The 20,536-nt window shown below is 42.0% G+C and overlaps 1 long non-coding RNA gene across 9 annotated transcripts in view; it reads right to left on the bottom strand.

The window, feature by feature from the left end:
- LOC127487367 (uncharacterized) overlaps positions 1-20,536 on the bottom strand; it is a 334,927-nt gene that overhangs the window by 36,162 nt on the left and 278,229 nt on the right. For 7 of the 9 annotated variants that reach the window (XR_011378078.1, XR_011378077.1, XR_007914179.2 and 4 more), the window contains one exon: positions 10,658-10,852. The exons of 1 other annotated variant lie outside the window; for it this stretch is intronic. This is a non-coding gene — a long non-coding RNA (uncharacterized lncRNA). Of the gene's footprint in view, positions 1-10,657; positions 11,305-20,536 lie in introns of all 9 variants that reach the window. One more of the 9 variants, XR_007914177.2, reaches the window with a different exon arrangement.

Raw genomic sequence — 20,536 nt, 5'->3', positions numbered from 1 at the left:
GCCATTGCTGGCAGGCAGAGCCTCTGGCCTTGCTATAGTGCCCAGCACAGTCCTCTGGTCATGACTGAGTGTCTTACACTCCAGCCAGTATTATCAGGGGCTGGTAAGTGTAGCATTAGCAGTGAACCCACCCCAGCACCATACACACCATGGAAAGATAAGTGTTGAAGCTACCCCAGTGTACTGGCCTGGGAGGGCCGTGAGTTCCAGATACGAATCAGTGGCATGGTATTCATGGACAAAGGACAAGCAGTCTGAGCCCACCACAGGCCAAGGAAGAGGTGTGCAAGGATGAGCTCCCCCTGTTTAGGCACTTTCCAGAGTTCATATTAAATAATGCATCAACCAAGAGTTTGGGACAAATATGAGTTTGTGGAATATTATAAGACCTAATCAGTAAAAACCTATCAACAGCAGACCTGGGGCAAACCTCGATATAGAGTGCAACCCAGGGCCGAAATAATGGAGGTATCTATAGGCTCAGAGAAAATAAACAGGCTCCTTATAATTTCTGAGGTCAGCCAGAAATAAATGCAGATCACTGAAACTAGTCCCTCAGTGCACAGATGACAGATAACATTTTACACCAATAAGTGTCTAGAACCTCCAAGGAACCATGAAATCACCTAAAGAGCAAAACAAGGCGCCAGAAACCAATCATCTAGGAACTGAAACTTCCACATGTTTGAACGAAGATTTCAAAATTTCTGTTTTGAGGAAGTTCAACAAAAATTCAAGAGGACACAGAGAAATGATTAAATATTCCAACAGAGAGATTTGATAGAGAGATGAAAGAAATAAAACAAAATAAATCAGAAATCCATCAACTGAAAAGTACACTAAGTGAAATTAAAAACGTGCTAGAAGGCATTAATAACAGAATAGATCAAATAGAAGACAGGCTGTTTGAAAATACACACCTGGAAGAGAAATGAAGAAAATGTATGAGAAATACAGGACTTGAGAATTTCAATGGGTTTCAAAGACATAATGACAGAAAACCTAGAGAAAAATACTGCTATATTCAGATGCAGGAAGGTCAAAGGTTATCAGTCAGATGCAACCCTGCCAAGTCTACACCAAGACATATTATAGTCACGTCCCAAGGTTAAAGAAAAGATTCTCAAAGATACAAGAGAATACAAGAAAACGATACATCAAGGGATCCCAATTTACCTGACTGCATACTTCTCAACAGAAATCTTACTGGTCAGGAGGAAATGCAATGATTCTTTTACACTATTGAGGAAAAAAAATCCCAGCCTAGAATACTGTATTCCACAAAGCTATTTCAGGAATGAGGGAGAGAAAAAGATCTTCCAGATAAACACAGCCTGAGAGAATTTATCACAACCTCACAACTAGATCTGTCTTACAACAGATGCTAAAATGAGTTCCTCAGCCTGAACGAATGAGACACTAAGAAGTAAGAGAAAATTTTGGAAGGTAAAAAACTCACAGGTAAGAGCAACTATATAAATTCAGAATGCACTAATATTTTAAACATGGGTTATAAACCACTTATACCTTCAGAGCGATGACTAAAAGTTATAATTTCTACATTAAAAAGTTAAGAGACCATATGAGTGCCAGTCAAATTCTGGATGCTCCACTTCTAATCCAGAAGCAAGCTAAGGTGCCTAGAAGAGCAGCAGAACATGAACCAAGTGCTTTGGTCCCTGCCACCCACATGGGAGATCCAGAAGGAATTCCAGGCTCCTAGTGTTGGCCTGATCCAGGTCCAGTCATTGCAGCCATTTGGGGAAGAACCAATGGATGGAAGATCTCTCTCTCTTTCTGTCTCTCTCTCTCTCCTCCTACCCTTACCCCTGCCCCCACCCTCACCTCTACCCCTACCCCTACCCCTATCCCTCTCTGTAACACTGACTTTCAAATAATTAATTAAAAAAATACATTGTGACAGGTAATATGGAAAGGTGCCAAATGAAAAAACAAAACTTCAAAATACAGGGAGGAATGGAACACAAAAATAGAGTATTTTAATGGAATTTCTTATCTCTTTGGCTTTTTCTTTGTTCTTTTCTCTATTTTTATAATCAATGTTAAGCTTTTCTCATTTCAAGATGACATGGTGCAGTGAAAATAAGTTTTCTGAAAGCCTCATGGTAACCAGAAATAAAAGAAAACCGTAGCAGTAAAAATAATAAGCAAGGAATTAAAGTACAATAATATAGAGCATTATCCAATCACAAATGAAGATTTTAAGGAAGGGAGAAAGATAGTAACAAGGAAAATGCAAAAGATATATCAAAATAGCAGTAGTAATATCTTACCTGTCAATAATTATCGTACATGTCAATGGGCTAAATTATCCAATTGAAAGACACAGAATGGTTGAATGGATTCAGAGACCCAACTATACGATGCTTACCAGAAACTCACTTCACCTTTTAGAGCACAGATGGACAGAACCCAAAAGAAGGCAGGAGTAGTCACGCTTCTATCAGTTAACACAGATTTAAAATAAAATCAGTAAAAACAGACAAGAAAGGTATTTATATAATGATAAAGAATTCAATCCAGCAATAAGAAATAACACTTGTAAATATATATACACTCAATATTGGAGCATCCACATATAGAATGTAAATATTAATAGATCTAAAGGGAGAGACAGACTCCAATACAACAATAATATGGGACTTTAACACTCCACATTCAGAAACAGATGGCTCCTTTAGAGAGAAAATAAAAAAATAAGTTAAATTGCCAATTAAATCAACTGGACCTAACAGTCACCTGCAGAACTTTCCACCTATCCAACAGCTATAGAATTCACATTCTTCTCAACAGCATGTGGGATATTCTCCAAGGTAGATCATATGACAGATCTCAAGTCTCAACATGCTTAAAGTAAATCATACAAAATATCTTTTCTGACCATAATGCAACAAAACTAGAAAACGATAATAAGAAAAAAATTGGAGAACAACACAAATACATGAAAATTAAACAACATACTCTGATCAAGGAAGAGATGAAGGATGATTTTTTTTAATTCTTCAAATTAGTGAAAATGGAAACAAAACATCCCAAAATCTACAGGAGCAAAAAAAAATGTAATAAGAAGGAAGTTTATGGAAGGAAGGAAGGAAGGAAGGAAGGGAGGGAGGGCGGGCATTGTGGAACAGCAGATTAAGCTGCCACCTGCAACGTGAGCATCCCATACGAGAACCAGTTCAAGTTCTCGCTGCTCTGCTTCCAATCCGGCCCCCGACTAACATGCCTAGAAAGCAGCAGAAGGCATCACAAGTACATGGGCCTTTGCCATCCATGTAGGAGAACCAAGTGAAGTTCCAGGCTCCTGACTCGTTCCAGCCTTGGCCACCACAGAAATCTGGGGAGTGAATCAGCAGATGGAAGATTCATTCTCATTCTCATGCATACTCTCTCTCTCTCTCTCTCTCTCTCACCCTTCCCCCTGTCTATCACTCTGCATTTCAAATAAATAAAATAAATCTTAAAAAAAGAAAGATCTCAAACAAACAACTTATCATTGTACCTCAAGAAACCAGAAAATGGAAACAAATCAAATCCAAAACTGGTGGAAGGAAAGAAACAATAAACCTCACAACACAAATAATATAAGACTATACAAAGTACAAAAAAATCAATGACACAGAGAGCTAGTTATTCAAAAAGATAAAGAAAATTGATAAACTCTTAGCTAGACTAACCAAGAAAAACAAAGAGAAGAATGAAAGAATAAGTGACGAAGATGGAGACATTAAGACCGACACCTGCGAAGTACAAAGGATTGTTGTACAATCCTGTGAACAACTATATGGCAGCAAATTAAAAAATCCAGAAGTGGACAAACTTTTTGAGAAAAGTGCCTCACAAAGTTGAATCATTAGGAAATGGAATATCTAAATACAACAATAATAAGTAGCAAGGTTGAATCAGTAATTAAAAAACAAACAAAAAACCTCCTATCAAAGAAAAGCACACGACAAGAAGGCTTCACTACTGAATTCTACCAAACATATAGATAAGAATTAACACCAATACTTCTTAAATTATTCCAGGAAATAAAAATGGAAGTGAATTAAGCCAGTCCCAAAGGGACAAATATCATATGTTCTCCCTGATCAGTGAGAACTAACCAGCCACAAAAAAGGAAACCTGTTGAAGTGAAAGGGACACTATGAGAAACAGTGACTTGATCAGCCCTTGCCCTGACTGTTGATGTACAATTTAATACTTTATCCCTTTTAGTATTTTTTTGTTCTACTTAATACTATTGGTTAAACTCTGTAATCAACACACATTTACTCTTAGGTGTTGAATTTTAACTGAAAAGTGATCCCTGTTAAATATAAGAGTGGGACTAAGAGAGGGAGGAATGTACAATTCGGGACATGCTCAATCGAACTTGCTCCAAATGGTGGTGTTAGAAATGTGCCAGGGGATTCCACTACAATCCCATTAAGACTGCATGTACCAATGCCATCTCACTAGTTCAAGTGATCAATATCAATTCACAATTGATCACACTGACAGGTCTAAGAGTCAAAGGGATCACACAAACAGGACTGGTGTCTGCTAATACTAAATGATAGAATCAAAAAGGGAGAGAACGATCCAACATGGGAAGTGGGATACACAGCAGACTCATAGAATGGCAGATGTCCTAAACAGCACTCTGGCCTCAGAATCAGTCCTTAAGGCATTCAGAACTGCCTGAAGAGCCCATGAGAATATTTTAGGCATGGAAAGCCAAGACACTCTGGCAAAAAAAAAAAAAAAAGAAAAAAGAAAAAAAATGACCGAAATGAAAGGTCTCTGCGAGTGAGATCCCAGTAGAAAGAATGGGCCATCACAGAAGGAGGTACCTTTCTCTGAAGGGACGAGAGGACTTCCACTTTGACTATGACCTTGTCTAAATAAAATCAAAGTCAGTAAACTCAAAAGGCTTCCATAGCCTTGGAAACTCATGACAAGAGCCTAGGGAGATTACTGATGCCATAAAGAAGAGTGTCAATTTGTTAAGGCAACAATAGGAGTCACTGTGCACTTACTCCTCATGTAGGATCTCTGTCCTAAATGTGCTGTACATTGTGATTTAACGCTATAACTAATACTCAAACAGTATTTTACACTTTATGTTCTGTGTGGGTGCAAACTGTTGAAATCTTTATCTAATATATACTAAATTGATCTTCTGTATATAAAGAGAATTGAAAATGAATCTTGATGTGAATGGAATGGGAGAGGGAGCAGGAGATGGGAGGGTTGTGGGTGGGAGGGAAGTTATGGGGAGGGGAAGCCATTGTAATCCATAAATTGTACTTTGGAAATTTATATTCACTAAATAAAAGTTAAAAAAAATAAAAAAAGATATCAAGACTATGTGCTGAATAAAAGGATAGTTTTTCAATAAATGGTGCCACTTTCCCATTTGGCAATTGGATATCCAGACACAGAATAATGAATCTAGACGCCTATCTTTCACCCTGGACAAAAATCAACTCAAAATGAATTAAAGACCTAAACTGAGACCTGGAACTTTGAAACTAGTAGAAGAAGAAAAAAAAAAAAAACAGAAAATGATTCAGGCCATTGGCATAATAAGGATTTTCAGGAACAAATGCCAAAATCAACAAAGTAAAGCGAAAATCTAAAGAAAATCGGATGAAATTTTTGCAAGCTCTGTATTGGACAGGCAGTTATTATGCAGAATATCTGAAGAACTCCAACAACTCCGTGGCAAACCTAGGACCTCTGTATGCGAAGCTCTGGCTGTAGGATCAGCTGCCATCTCCTTACATGAGGGGCACTTGTGTGGCCCATTCCCAGAAGTGTTTTGTTCCTGCCTGGCCTATGCTCTCCCCTCCTCTTGCCTTGCCCCTGGAGAAGAGGAGACACAGTGCGGGTCTCCGCCCTGACACCGAAAGAGAGGAAACCTTCATGGCATCGCACGAAATTATACAGCTTTATTTCCCAGTTCTACCCTGAGTTAGCTAGTCCAGGTTTTGGCTAGCCATGTAAATGGGAGAATGCTGAGCCTCTCCAGCCACGTGCAGATGGAGACCCACTGCCTGTACTGCCCTAATGGTCCTCAGATCCTAAACTGACAGGAGGAGACAATGACTGAGATGTCTTAATTACCAACATCTGCTCTCAGCATAATGAGTAGCATCCTGCCCAATAAAGAACCTCCTCAATTCTCTTTTCTGTTTGCAATTTCATTTTCCTTCACAGTGGACACATAACAATTGTACATATTTATGAGGTACACTCTGTTAATTCAATACATGCTTACACTGTGTCATGATCAAATCAGGGTAGTGCCATTTCCACCTCCTTATCATTTTGTGTGTGTTGGCAGCCTTCTGGCCTATTCTCACTTCTCTGTGAAATAGCAGTTATGAAGTGGAGGTCACAGGCACCCTGTTCTAAGACACCTGGAGCCAGCCCCGTCCTGGGCTTCAAGCACATTCCAAGGGCCCACATTTCCAGTCTTGATTTGCTATTTACATACTACAGCATAAGAGATTACCTCAAAACTTACAGCCTTAGACAACAAACATTGGTTATCCCATTGTTTCTGGAGTCAGCAACTGAGACATCGTTTCTTGCAAAGATCCCAAGGCTGACTGGAAGTCTGGTTTAACAAGGGACCTCCGAACTTCTAAGTAGTAACCTGAACTCTGCAGCACTTTTACTGTATGTTGTCAGCAAAGCGGGAAGGTTTGCTACTAAAGCTGGAAATCTGAACTCCTCTTATACCCGTGTGCCTACAGGAAAAGACACTCTGAAACCTAAAGTTTACAGGTAATAATTTTGGTTACATGATTCTACAAAATTTCTGCAGGAATTTGAGTATGTATCAAGGCAAGAAGGTTACCATGATCCAAGTCAACCCCATGTCCTATGGAGCTGGTTGGGAAACAATCACACAAAAATACCCACATTGTTTCTGAAATTTCTCAAGTATCAGGAAAGGGTAGGACCAAAGGCAGTGAAATACACCCAAGAGGTTCCCCACTGATCATTCTAGGGGAACAAAGTGGCTTTTCCTCTCTACAGACAATATCAACTGATCTCAGAACACTTAAGACCAGATGATGTGGGCCGGCACTGTGGCGCAGCAGTTTAACGCCCTGGCCTGAAGCACTGGCATCCCATGGGGCGCCAGTTCTAGACCCGGCTACTCCACTTCCCATCAAGCCCTCTGCTATGGCCTGGGAAAGCAGTAGAAGATGGCCCAAGTCCTTGGGCCCATGCACCCGCATAGAGGACCCGGAAGCAGCTCCTGGATCCTGGCTTCAGATCGACACAGCTGTAGCCATTGCAGCCAATTGGGGAGTGAACCAGCGGATGGAAGACCTCTCTCTCCTTCTCTCTGTGTGTAACTCTGACTTTCAAATAAATAAATAAATCTTTAAAAAAAGAAAGACCAGATGATGTTTGATCATTGTTTATTAGTTTAAAACTGTAGGTGCTTTAGAATTTTATAATGGGTTTGAGTAAGAGTAAGTAAACTGTAAATTTATTCCTTGGTATACTTTTATTTTGCTAAAGAAATTCAAGAGTTGTGAATACTATTTGTAATTCATTTTACTTATATTTACTGGTTTACTACAAAATACACAAATGAACCGAGGAGCACAAAGGCAAAATCTGGAAATATCCTGAGCTCAGGAATCCTTGTCCCCATGGAGTCGGGGTGCACGACCCTGCAGTAAATGGATGTGATGTGTGTGTTAATGCTTATAATACGTATTGAAATAAAGTTTGCGTTGGGTTACCATTTAAGGAACATTAAGTCACTCTGAAAGGGACTTAGGGGTATTAGTCAAATGACAGCTTGTGTCCCCAAAAGCCAAGCAGAACTTCACTTTTATAAACTTCTGAATTCTGGAAAAGAAGAGACCATGGGAAGCTTTAAGTCTTTAAGACACTCCTCATATTTTACACAGAATAACACTGATGATTTTTAGTTATTAAGCATCTACAATAATCTTGATGACAACAAAATTATTTATAATGTTATTTGCATAAGAGACTCTGAGGCTGGCCAACTTAAAGTATTAGATGGATGGAGTTTGTGGACTCAAAAGGCTTCCATAGCCTTGGCAGCTCTTGTCAAGATCCTCGGGTGGTCACTGACATCAAAAATAAAGACTCAAAATGCCTCCCTACCTTAAAAAACAAACATGAACAGCAATAAAAGATAAAATTACCAATATTACAAATAAAATCTATAACTATAAATTAAACTTTGACAGAAAAAATAAAAGTAGAGAAAGAGTACATTAATACTTTTAGTATATTTCTCTATAAAAAATAAAAATCAGGGGCCTGCTTCATGGCACAATATGTAAACTGTGCTTGTCACGCCATCAACCCATTTGGGAATGCAAATTTGAGTCCCAGCTTCTGTACTATCAGCATCAAGAAAAACAGCAGAAGGTGGTCCAAGTCCTTGAGCCCCTTGCCACGCATGTGGGAGACCACAATGGTTCTTCTAGCTCCTGGCCTTGACCTGACCCGGAAAACGCTGTTACAGCCATGTGGGGAATGAACCAACAGATGGAAGCATATTCATTCATTCATCCCCCCCCTCACTGCTTCTCAAATAAATAAATCTTTATAAATTTAAAAAATAATAATAACTAGAAGGTTTTGGATGTTTTCACCATAAAGAAATGTTCAATGTTCGAGAAGATATATATATATATATATATTATATTATATTATATTATACTATTATATAGTTACCGTGATTGGCTATTACCCATTATCTACATGTATGAGAATATCACATGGTACACCATAAACATGTACAGTTTTTAAACATCTATTGAAAACTTTATTTTAAAAAGTAGAGATAAGATACATCCTGCCATGGGAAGGTGATGTTAGTTTTGGTTGTGCTTCCAAGCTAGGGCACTGCTCTTTCATGTTTCCCTTGATGCTTCCACATTCTGCTTATTTTTATTTTCATCTCTCTCATCTTGGCTTGTAGCCAAAGTCATTTTTCTGAGCCAAGAATTATTAGTTCATCCTTGTATTTTGTGCCGGGGACCAATGATAAATCTACATAATTTGTTCAAGAAATTGTCTATTTCTATCCACCAGATTTTTATTTAAATTGTTAGACTTCACCAAGATGGCCTAAACGCTCTTGTCTGCTGGCCCACACTTAGATACACTTCTTCCCAACTCTAGGCTCACGATCTTCCGTTTCTGAGAGCATTGCATTAGGAATCTGACATCCTACGGCTTTTCCCTCTGCCTCTGCCAGTCTGAGCCCAGGACTGCCTTTCTCATGGACCTAAGTGCTCTCTGGGAGGGTGGGAGCCCAGCTACAATTGGCACAGATGGGCAAATGCAGGCGGCCTAACCACAGTGACCAACCTCCCTAGGCGTCCTTCAGGACCTTCCCACCTGTGCACCCCCAGCCTGTACACCTGCCCCTCTCTCGACAGAGTTGAGTTCTGTCCTTCCCCACCTGTAATCATCCTAAATAATCCCTTGTTTAACTCCTGCCAGTGGAATTCTTCTTTGACAGGCTAAGAGAATGTAGGTGCCAAGAGGTTGGTGAAAGTAACTCGGCAGTGGATGTGCCATAAGCTGGAGGAACCCACAGGCTCCACACACATGTGGGGTGCCCATAGCTCAACTTGCTCAAATGTTTCATCCTTTAGTTACTCATTTTCTATATAACAAACTTCTAAAAATCTCCTCACTATAAATGCCAATTCATTTGGGAAATAGACAAGCTCATTTTAAATTTCCATTTAGTTTATCTTCAAGTCACTATGGATGCCACATATTTTAAGCCATTTGTTAGCAAACCTACACGACACACCACCGGAGGGGAGAACAGTTGGCAGAGTCACATCAATAGGACGGATGGAGAAAGGAAAAGGAAATACATGGATTATAACTAGGGCATAGCATAATTAGAAAAAGGCAAAGAATAATATCAGAATCTGGAGGAAAATAATGAAGTAAAGGGAAAGGGGATTAGATATATATATAAATGGATATAGGAAAATATAAAAAAAATCAGATTTTACATCCCACCTCCCAAAAACTTACCCAGGGCATAAGTCAAAGACAGAGTGGGTTTCTTGGTCTTTTACAGAGATAAGACAGTAGTTCCTAGAGAACTGTACAGTTTAAAATACAGTGAGATCTATGTATAAGTTTTTTTTTTTTTTTTACTATATGTATTTCCCATGAACTTTTTGAAGACATCTTGGCATGTCTGGATTTCAAAATACATTTGCACAAAAAGAAATTTATCTTTTCATTCCATTTTCCATAAACATTTTGATGTACCTTTGCATTTCACAGAGTAGAAAGGTAAAAACAAAACTAAGGGAAAGGGGGAAAAGATGAGTATTACCCCCAGGTGATCATGAAATGAGGGCTAGGCTGGGACAAACAGCCAAGACTCGAGCTTGACCCAGCGTCTCACTCTGGTCCACAACACCCCTCCTTGCCCACAGAGCTAACTACTGAGCATGGTAATTACATTCTTCCTCCCCAAGTGTCCACAGCAATTTTAATTACATGAGGTGTTGTTCCTCCAAGTTCTTGCTGATCGTAAATAAAGCTCTTACTGGTGATAAATAAAACTCTTAATAATCCAGACTTGAAGTGAGATGCCATCTCCTACCTTTGTGGCTTCAGAAGCCCTGGAGAGTCAATTTAATCCTCATTGCCCTCCAGCAGAATACTTTTATATGGATAGAGGACTGTGGCTTTCCCACTTCTGCACTTGTCCCTGTGGTACCTTCTGAATAAATCTGCAACTCTTCGAGTTTAGGTTTCATTGCCATCATTTTAAAATGCATCTATTATTTGCAGACTCCTGAGTCAAAGCATAATGAAAAATTCAATTCAATTTAAAAGCAAAAGAATACAATTCCCCAAAAGATGGGGTGAAATGATAGGTGGTACAGAAATTTAGGGAGATTGTAAAGGGTCCTAAGAGGTACAGAAGATTAAAAACTGGGAAATGTGACTTGAAGAGATCTACAAAACCCAGGCTGTGCTTTGGGAGAGAATTTCCACAGAATACCTGATTTCTTCAATTCCAGTGGTACCAACAGGGACCCAGGGCCCATTCTGACCTTAACTGTCGTTATGGGAAACAGGTGAGTTCAGCAGTTGCTATAGCAACCTTCCTGTACAGCCTTTGACTCTCATTTTCCTCAATTCATCTTCTGTGTGCTGCTTATCTCTCCTCTTTATCAAGTTACTTGCTCCTCTTCAATTATTCTTTAAATTTGAGTTAAAGTCCCAGTTGTATGGTTAGGGGTTCTATAAACATTAGTAAAATAAAATCACTTCCTGTCATAAACCACCGGTTCATGGCAATGAGATTTATTAAATAGCTACCATCCAAACTTCATCTTACTTGTGAGTGAATGTTCTCCAGGGGAGTGTGTATGTGTGTGTGAGTGTGTGAGTGTGTGTATGCACACACGCATGTGTACTTCCATGGGTGTGTGTTATAACACAGAGAGAACAGAAGTCCAGCTGAAGAGGCCATTTACTGGAGTAGACTTGCTCTCTACAGTCTATTAAATGAGCTCTACAAATCCTTCCTCTATGCATTTATCTTATGGATTTCAGGGGGAAAAAGAGAGGGAGGTGGTCTCAGGATCAGGGTTGGGATTCCTCAGAGACCTTGGAAGTCTGAGCTCCCCTGAGTTTGCAGGTCAGTTTCCCACTCTGCATAGTGGGGAGAGTGATATCTCCCACAACGCTGTCTCAGGGATGCTCTGAATATTCAAAGAGATACTGCATATAAAAATGTTATGCCCATGTAAACTACTATCATGTAATTTAGATGTTTCCTACACCCATCAAAATTCATGTCAGAGTGCCTACGGACTGCTCTTCAGTGATGCCATGTGCAGATTTGCAGTGTAATTGGGCAGGGAGCCAACCTGTTTCTTGGATTAGTGAGTTTTTGTTTATGAAGAACTTCCCGATGTTTAGAATGTTTTCTCCATACTTGCTAATTGGCTTTAAATGCTAGTAAAAAAGCTGCTGCTGCTAACAGTAAATTAAAATTGCTTTCACTTCACTCCTGTCAAAGTCTTGTTTACCCCCAAACCAGAATTTATTCTTTGTGTAATATTTTTGAAAAATTTTTTGTTTATTACATTAGGTGGTGAAACTACAAAAAGAAACATGGCTCAAATCTTGTCCTTGTTTGGTGTTTTAAGCGCCACAACATCGTGCATGTGACTGCATGAGCATGTGTTTGGGAGGACCTGATATCAAGGCCTTTTTACGCAAGCGCAAAGGGAACATTTGGTACTTCCTGAGAACTTCACCCACATTTGCCTACTTTGGAGTTTTGGTCCCAGGTCAGCCCTCAGACAAGGGCTGTATTTCTCCAGATTTTTATACACCTGGTCTCTGTATTTACGAGCTTTGAGATCTGAAAAACTTGTAAGTGTCCTAGGTATCCAGGTTTTGTTGTGAGATCAAGGGCGTGGTGCACAAGGCCTGACACAAGGTAGATGCCGAGTACACACATCACCATGGGTAGATGCAACACTTGGGGAGGTGCTGATAATACTGCTCCCCTGGGTTGCCCTCCAGAGGGAAACAGCAACCAGGAAGCATGGCCATGGCTAGGCCATGCTCTCACTGGGCTCTAGCAGCCCCTGCAGGATGGGAAAGCTGAGTTCATGCTCCCAAGTCTGGCTCTCAGAAATTCACCTTCTCTGACCCACAATCCTGCAACCCATCTACTTTCCATAGAGCAGCACATCCCAGCTGAAAGGAATCTAGAGGAGTAGTGGTCACCAGCCAGGTAAGGGTGTGGAGAGAGAGGCATGCAAAGTGGGTGACTGACAGGTGCAGCAGCAGAGCACAGAAACTTTAAACGTTCTACATTCTATCTAGGGTGACTGTGGTTGACAACAATTAATTGTGTATTCTAAAAATAGCCAGCAGAGAGGAGTTTGAATGTTCTCAACACAAAAAAAGATAAATGTCTGAGATGATAGATATGACAATTATCCTGTATATATGTACTGAAACATTTCACCATAAGTATGTACAATTACTGTCAATTTTTTTTTTATTTTAAAGACTTCTAGAGGAAAAATAACTCTCTCTCTCTCTCTCTCTCTCTCTCTCACTCTCTCTCACACACACACACACACACACTAATGCTGCACAACAGCTTTCAAAACCAAATCTGGCCAGCCGTTTGCCAAAGAGTTAAGATGCTCTGCGGACACCTCATCCCATATAGGACTGCCCAGGTTCAAGTCACAGTTGTGTTCCCAACTCCAGCTACTGCTAATGTGGACCCTGGGAGGCAGCAGGCCACCCTCATAGGAGACCCAGATTGAGGTCCCAGCTCCTAACTTCAGCCAGGCTCAAGCCTGGTTTCTGTGGCATTTGGGGAGTGAAGGAGCAGATGGGATTTCTCTCTCTTTCTATCTCTCTCTCTCTTCCCCCTTCCCTCCTTCTCTGCCTGCCTCCTTTCAAGTCTGTTTTTTTTAAAAAGATATATAAAATTTTTTGAAAACCAAATCTATGGGTATGGAAATCCTTGGAGAATTTAGAAGAAAAAGTTTGACATTATGAGAACATTAACGAAAAAGCAATTATCCACATCAGTGACTGTAGACACAGGCATAAAAAATGAGCTAGAATCTCCACTCCAAGTTAAAGAGATGAGTTGCAGTAGGGTTGATGTATCATAGATCTGAAGTAGGGTGCCTGATCTCTAATCCCAGGCCCACAATTTACTAAGAGCAAGGCACTAGTCAAGTTTCTTCAAGATGGAATGAAAATAATTTAAAGAAAAAATTAATGTGTATACTGTACTTAGAACACCATATGGTAAGGAGCAAGCACTCAATTGGCATTAGCTGTTAGCTTTACTATGATTAGTAGTTCACATAAAAATTGCAAAGGCAATGACTTACAGCAAATACAGATGGTGCCAAACCACTCACGATACTACTGAGACGTACCCCACAGGTGAGCAGCAGTAGAAAGAAGTTTCAACTGTAGGAGACCTAGCCAACTTCAGGCTACCGTGGCCTATACATTATCTGAACTAACATCACAAGCAACCCAGGAGACAGATCATTTCATTCCATTTTTGCACAAACGGGTTACATTATGAGTGGAAGACCACGATACTAGTAAATGGAGGAGAGGTTTGAGCTCCAGTCTTTGCAGCAGAGTTTGGCGGAAAGGTTAAATGATGATCAAATGCCCACTCAAGGGACCCTGGATCGTGACCCTTTCCCCAGCACACAAGGCCTCATGTTGTCTGAGCCCCTTCAAGGGGGACTGTGGTGGATCAGGTGGCTCTGTTTTGGAAGACTCAATATTACTCCCTGCTTTGCAGCAGCAAAGCATGTGCCCTCCCAGAAGACTACACTTGTGTCAAACACGCTGGGGCTTCAAAAAGTCCGTTGTGAGTGGAGTTAAAGTTGAATTTATTTTGCTGCAAAAACATTTTTGAATCCATGCGTAGTTTTCTCATGAAACATACTGCCCATGAACTTTTTTGAAGTCCCCTCATGCACTCCCTCCTGGCCTACACCCCTTCCCAACTTCCACCCCTCCTATCCTTCCTCCCCCCTTCCACTCCTTAAGGGTCAACTGATACCCTGCTATCTCTGTAAAACAAGATTTGTGTGTAGACTTAATCAGCTCCATAAAAAGATACATTTGTTTTGGTGGCCAAGGTGAAATATTATTTGTTTTTTTTTTTTCTTTGCTTGCTTTGTTCTGTTTTTTTCCCCTTAAACCTGTTAAGGAGAAGAATCTCAGATTCCCACCCTTCAAGCTGTTGGCAGGGAAGCGCCTGGACAGGAAGTGCTCTGGAGCTGCAAGGAGTCACACAGTTGATGCACTGACCATCAGCAGACTGAAAAGGCTCTGAGCAGGAGAGTTTACTGTGTTCTCCGGACTGTGGCTTTACCCCTTAAAAGACAAAGGGCATGATGCTGGTCAGTTTCACACAGGACAGATAAAACCAGCTTCAAACTTGGATTACAGGGAATAAATGAAATGTCCCCTTGCCCATCACCTGCCCACACTCCCACTCCTCCCCAGGCTGTTCAGTTCCAAAGGAGAAAATTAAACCTTTCAAAAACGGAACAAGGTCTCTTGAGAGCAGAGGCATCAAACAATTTATTCATTGAAGAGGTGACACCTAAAAGTCTTCCCCGGGACTGTGCCTCAGTCTCTTGCTGATGGGCAGTCTTGAAGGCAAGAGCACAGTGCTGCTAGGGAAGTCCATGGGGCTGGATGATTGACACCTTTACCCCAGCTGACAACAGGTAGGGTCAGCTGTTTGGTTGTCAAGTTTGAATTGTGCATTGGCAGAATCTTGAGATACAGAACGAGAAAGAACCCCAGCTATCCCTCTCCTGTGCTGCATCTAGCATGCCTGTAGTCTATCTACAGGAGGACTGTCAGCCATGGTGGAACATTCAGCCAAGGTTTCCATAGCCATTTTAGAGGATGCCCGTGCTACAGTTTCCCTGTTTATACTCATGGTCTTTTTTCCCACTGATGTTGCACTCATCTGCCAGAGCTAAATCAAAACAAAATACCAAGAAAGTATGGCTTAGACAACAGAGATCCACTGGAGGCTGACGGTACAAGGTCAAGGTGCTGGCAATGGCCGTGACGCCTGACGCCTCTCCCTGGGCTGCACATGGTCTTTCCCCTGCTCAGGCATACCTGGCATCTCTTCCTCTTTTTAAAAAGAAAATAGATACCGGTGACACAGGATCATGGCCCCTCCCCTATGACCTCATTTAAGTCCCTGTAACATCACAGACTGATCTTGCTAGGTTTTTGAATTTTATATAATAAATGCAATCATATAGGGGAATAAAAAGAAAAAAAAAAGATCCTGTCTCTAAGTGCAGTCACATTCTGAGATCCTGGGGGTTGGGGCATCAGATATGAATTTGGGGAGGACACAATTCAGTTTATAATTATTAACACAGCCTGTTTAGTTTTCATACCACTAAGAAAAACCTCCTCAGCTTCCTTGTTCTTCTGCCTCTATTTTCCAGGAAGGAGTGAGATCTGAGGGGTGTGTTTGTAAGCACGCAGCAGTCATCCTGGGGAAATGGCCCTGGGCAGTTAGGAGACCTGCTGCCTGGAGCAGATACTTCTCAGAGCCATTGCTGTAATTCTGAGACTTTTTTTTTTTTATCATGCTGCCATGTGAACCACATAAAGATGAGAGGAACATTATCAATTTAGAGGTTTCAAGTGAGAAATTCAAATGCTTAATGAGGGGAATGAAATGATCATTAAAGATGTAGACAGACTCAGGAGTACATTTAACTAAGTTCTTATGGCTAGAGGCAGAAAACCTTGGATAATTATTGTATGAACTTGGATGAATTGCTCTATGCCTTTAGAAGAGTTTAGTATCTACATGCAAGGTAGATGTGATGAATATATTATCTACCACCAGTATATTAAGAGGTAGAAATGGTATCCATTTCTCAATAATTGTTTTAGTATCTGTGTACTTGATAACTCCTGGTGCATTTCTTAGGCACTCTGAACTTGTCTACAAAAATATTTTCGGGGGATTCAGAAGGATGGACAGAGAAAGGTGAAACAAAGCCTGCACTAAGAGGGCAGGGATCTCCCCACGCTTAGGGCAGGGCCCCAGGCTTTCTCAGGGCCCGTGGTCTTGCTGCGCTCTGTGTGAATCCCAGCATCCAGTCTTTGCCTCCAAGGACCTGGTTCTGGGCTCCTCTGCAGCTTAGCCGAGGTCTCAGCTCTTCCCAGCAGTAGCGCATCCAAGCTGATCCTGTGCCCTGTGAATCCTGTCTGCCATGAGGACTTCTTTAGTTCTCAAACCTCCAGTTTTGTCCCTTTACATTTGTCACTGCACTGGGTTGGGGTAAAATCTCAGGTTTCCAGAGCAGGAAGGGCCCTTGGTGGTTTTGTAACAGAGAGAAAACTGAGGTCTTGAAAAGTGAGACGGTTGGAAGTCATGCACCTAGATGGGAGGAGAGTTCAGACAAGAATCCAGGCCTCTGGAGCTAAACGCCAAGGTTCTTCCCTCCCCATATGTGAGGGGGTTGTGTCTCTCATGTCATGTGGCAGCCCTCTCAGCCTTCCACCCAGAGCCTGCACACAGGCAATCAGATAAATGCCTGCCTCCCAGCTCCAGGACAAGTTAATCAGAAATAAGGACAGGAAAATGAGGAATCCTAGCACCCTTTTGGCAACCAGAGGTCTCCTTGTTGGGCCCTAACCACTATCTATACAGGAAGCCCTCCATATCCCTAGGTTTTGCATCCTCAGATTCAAACCAACCATGGACCAAAAATCCAGAGAGTTCCAAAAAAGCAAAACTTGAATTTTCCATGCACTAGTTACTGTGCAAAATCCAGGGGAATGAGGAGCTGCATGGCACATCCTGCTGTGGTCTCCACCACCTCACAGAGCTCAGTCAGCCCCAGCATGTGCTGTCTGAGCTTTGTTCCAGTCACCTCTCATTCCTGGACAATGCACTTAGGCCTACAGTGGCTGCATCTGACTGACCAAGTACAGATTCCCTTTCCTTGTTGTTATTATATGAACAATACAACAGTTATTTGTACCATTTACATTGCATTAGGCGTTACAAGTAACCTAGAGATGAGTTAAAGTACCTGGGAAGATGTGCACTGGTCCTATGCAAATGCTGGATCACTCTAAATTGCAGACTTGAGCACCCCCAGGTTTGGGTGTTCGTGGGAGCTCTGGAACCCACACCCCACCTACCCATGTATTTAGTCAAAGGTAGAACTATGCTACAAGTCTACATATTAATAAGGTAAACACACTTCATACTAAACAAAACGTCACCTACCACCTAACAAAATGTATTTCACTGAGATATCAATAACCAGGGGGAAATTATAAAGAAGTGAGAGTTATCAGATAGACATGAGCACAGAAGGGAGTCATTATCCACAGGGGTTTTCCAACAGTGTCCGGAAAGATGAGACAGGCTGACGGCAAGTTTCATGTACTTCATACCAGGGATGCCCTCTCTGGAAATGTTGGGGGTACAGAGAACAGGGAGACAGGGAGACACATTCGTTCCCACACAGCCTCCAACTGGCTACCTGGAGAAGCAGCCTCACCAAGGTCTGGCCCTGAATCCACTTCATCCTCTCCACAGGACAAGATCATTGATAAACTTGACAAAGACAGTCACGCATATGTCAGTAAGTGATCAGGTGCCTGTTTCTAAACTCTTACAGAGAGAACAAGGGGTAGCCATCATCAGAAGGTCAATATTTAAAAATCACCCACCATCAAATAAGCCACACTCTACAAATCAGGAGCAAATTCTTCTGGTGAGTTTAACCTGTAATCTTTCCCATCCTCTATCCCTCTGTTCTCAATTTGTCTACAACCATTCCTCATCCGCCCCATTGTAATGTCTAATATCTCAACAGAAGCTCCATTCTCTCCTGCTTCCACTCAGAGAAATTAACCTCATATCACACACACACACACACACACACACACAACACACACACACACACGACAAGAAAAGGCAGGTGCGGCTTGGCTTTGAAGCTCAGCTCTGGTCTGAAGTGTGTGATCATGAGTGGCTGCTGATCTTCACCTATAAAATGGGAACAATAGCACCAACCTCACAGCGTTTTTGTGAGGATCATGTGGGTGATGTGTGTAAGCACTTGGTGCTGAGCACATGAAAGGACTCACAACACTGTAGCTATGGTTGTTATGGGCAGTGATAAAACACCATTTGCCCCCTCCATATTCTCTATATCATCCTATATTTTATTGGCTAATCATGAAGGTGGTGTGTAGCATCATGTTCCTTTAAGCATCCATTGGAAGGTAACCTGTTATGGAGAAGTCTTCAATTGTGTGGCATATCACAGCCATAAGTGATTAAAAATTCATTAAGTGTGCGCTGAGCTAAACAACAGGGCATAATGATACACTAAGAAGTCTACAAGGAGGCAGAAATCACAGTCCAGATACCAAAAGCCTTAGAGTCTAGGTGGAGTCAAGATGGCCATGCCCTATACTGGCATGCCTGGGCTCAAGTCCCCCTCTGCTACTGATTCCTGCTTCCTAATGATGTGTGCCCTGGAAGGCAGCAGGTGATAGCTAAAGTAGTTGGGTTACTGCTACTCACACAGGAAAACTAGACTGAGGTTCTCACTTCCAACCCTGGCCTCCATCCTGGCCTTGGGCCACTGTAGGCATTTAGGGACTGAACCAGCAGATGGGCACTATTTCTGTCCATCCATCTATTTATCTGTGTCTGTGTGCGTGTGTGTGTTTATATCTTCACTATGTCTGTTTCTCTGCGCAACTGAATAGATTTTAAATTAAAGGAAAAAATTCGTACAGGGACTAGCATTGTGGCACAGAGCATTAAGCCAATGCTTGCCATGCCCACATCCCATATTAGAGTGCTGGTTGAAGTCTCAGATGGCCCTCTTCTGATCCAGCCTCCTCTAATCTGCCTAGGAAGGTAGCAGATGATGGCCCCACTACGTGGACCCCTGCCATCCATGTGGGAGACCTGGATAGATTCCTGGCTCTTGGCTTTGGTCTGACGCAACCCTGGCTGCTATGGGCAGGCGAGAAGGGAACCAGATGATGGAAAATGTTTCTTTCCCTCTCACTCTCCCTTTCGGCCCTTCAAATAAACAAACACATCTTTAAAAATCCTATACTCTAGTTGCAAAAACATAAAGTGTAACTTAGAACACAAGACTTCTTGAAGGCAAGAACTAGCTGTGCATTTCCAGACACAGAGGCACACACGTAATGAAGTCCAAGCCTGTTGTGCAAGGACAGGGCTGGGTGGTGTGACACGACAATAAGCAGCATGAGTTCCAAGAGGACATAGATATTTCCTGTCTGGGCTGGAACCACAGAGAGTGGATTGGGGAGGAAGCTGTTCCCACACACAGAAGTGAAGGATGAGTGGTACTCAAGAAAGGGAAGAGGGTGGGCCAGGACCTCCCAGGGAACACACCCTGGCCAGGTGTGAATGAGGATGTCATGTTCAGAATGGTGAGAGGACCCCTCATGTCACCAGAGCAGCCACTAAGTTGCCCCTGCCACATTTCGGAGCTCAAGACATACTCGATGAACTTTTTAAATCATGAAGTCTGCCACCATCAAATCCCCTGGGGAACCTGATAAAAAGACTTGGAGCCTAAACCCACCCAGAAGCTATGACTGAGTGAAAGCACCACTGGTGATTTGAAGGAAACAACCAATAATGGGCAGCAACTTGGCGCTGGCCATGGTGGGGGGAGGGGCTACCAGAGGCTCCATGAATCCTGCTGGGGCTACCATGTGTGAGGCACCATCAAGCGCATAAGCACAGGAGAAGCAGCTGACAGAGGTCAGCAGTGGATGAGAGTACCCATCCTGCAGGCAGATCCCAGGGTGCAGCAGGAACAGTGAGAGAAGCCCCCTCAAGGGTATTCGCCTAAAAGCAGCCTGGAGCAGCTCTTGGATATACCCCTACTGATGG

Source organism: Oryctolagus cuniculus, chromosome 8 (genome assembly GCF_964237555.1).
Source record: "Oryctolagus cuniculus chromosome 8, mOryCun1.1, whole genome shotgun sequence".
NCBI classification, from domain to species: Eukaryota; Metazoa; Chordata; class Mammalia; order Lagomorpha; family Leporidae; genus Oryctolagus; species Oryctolagus cuniculus.
This window is presented reverse-complemented; position numbering and strand designations above follow the sequence as displayed.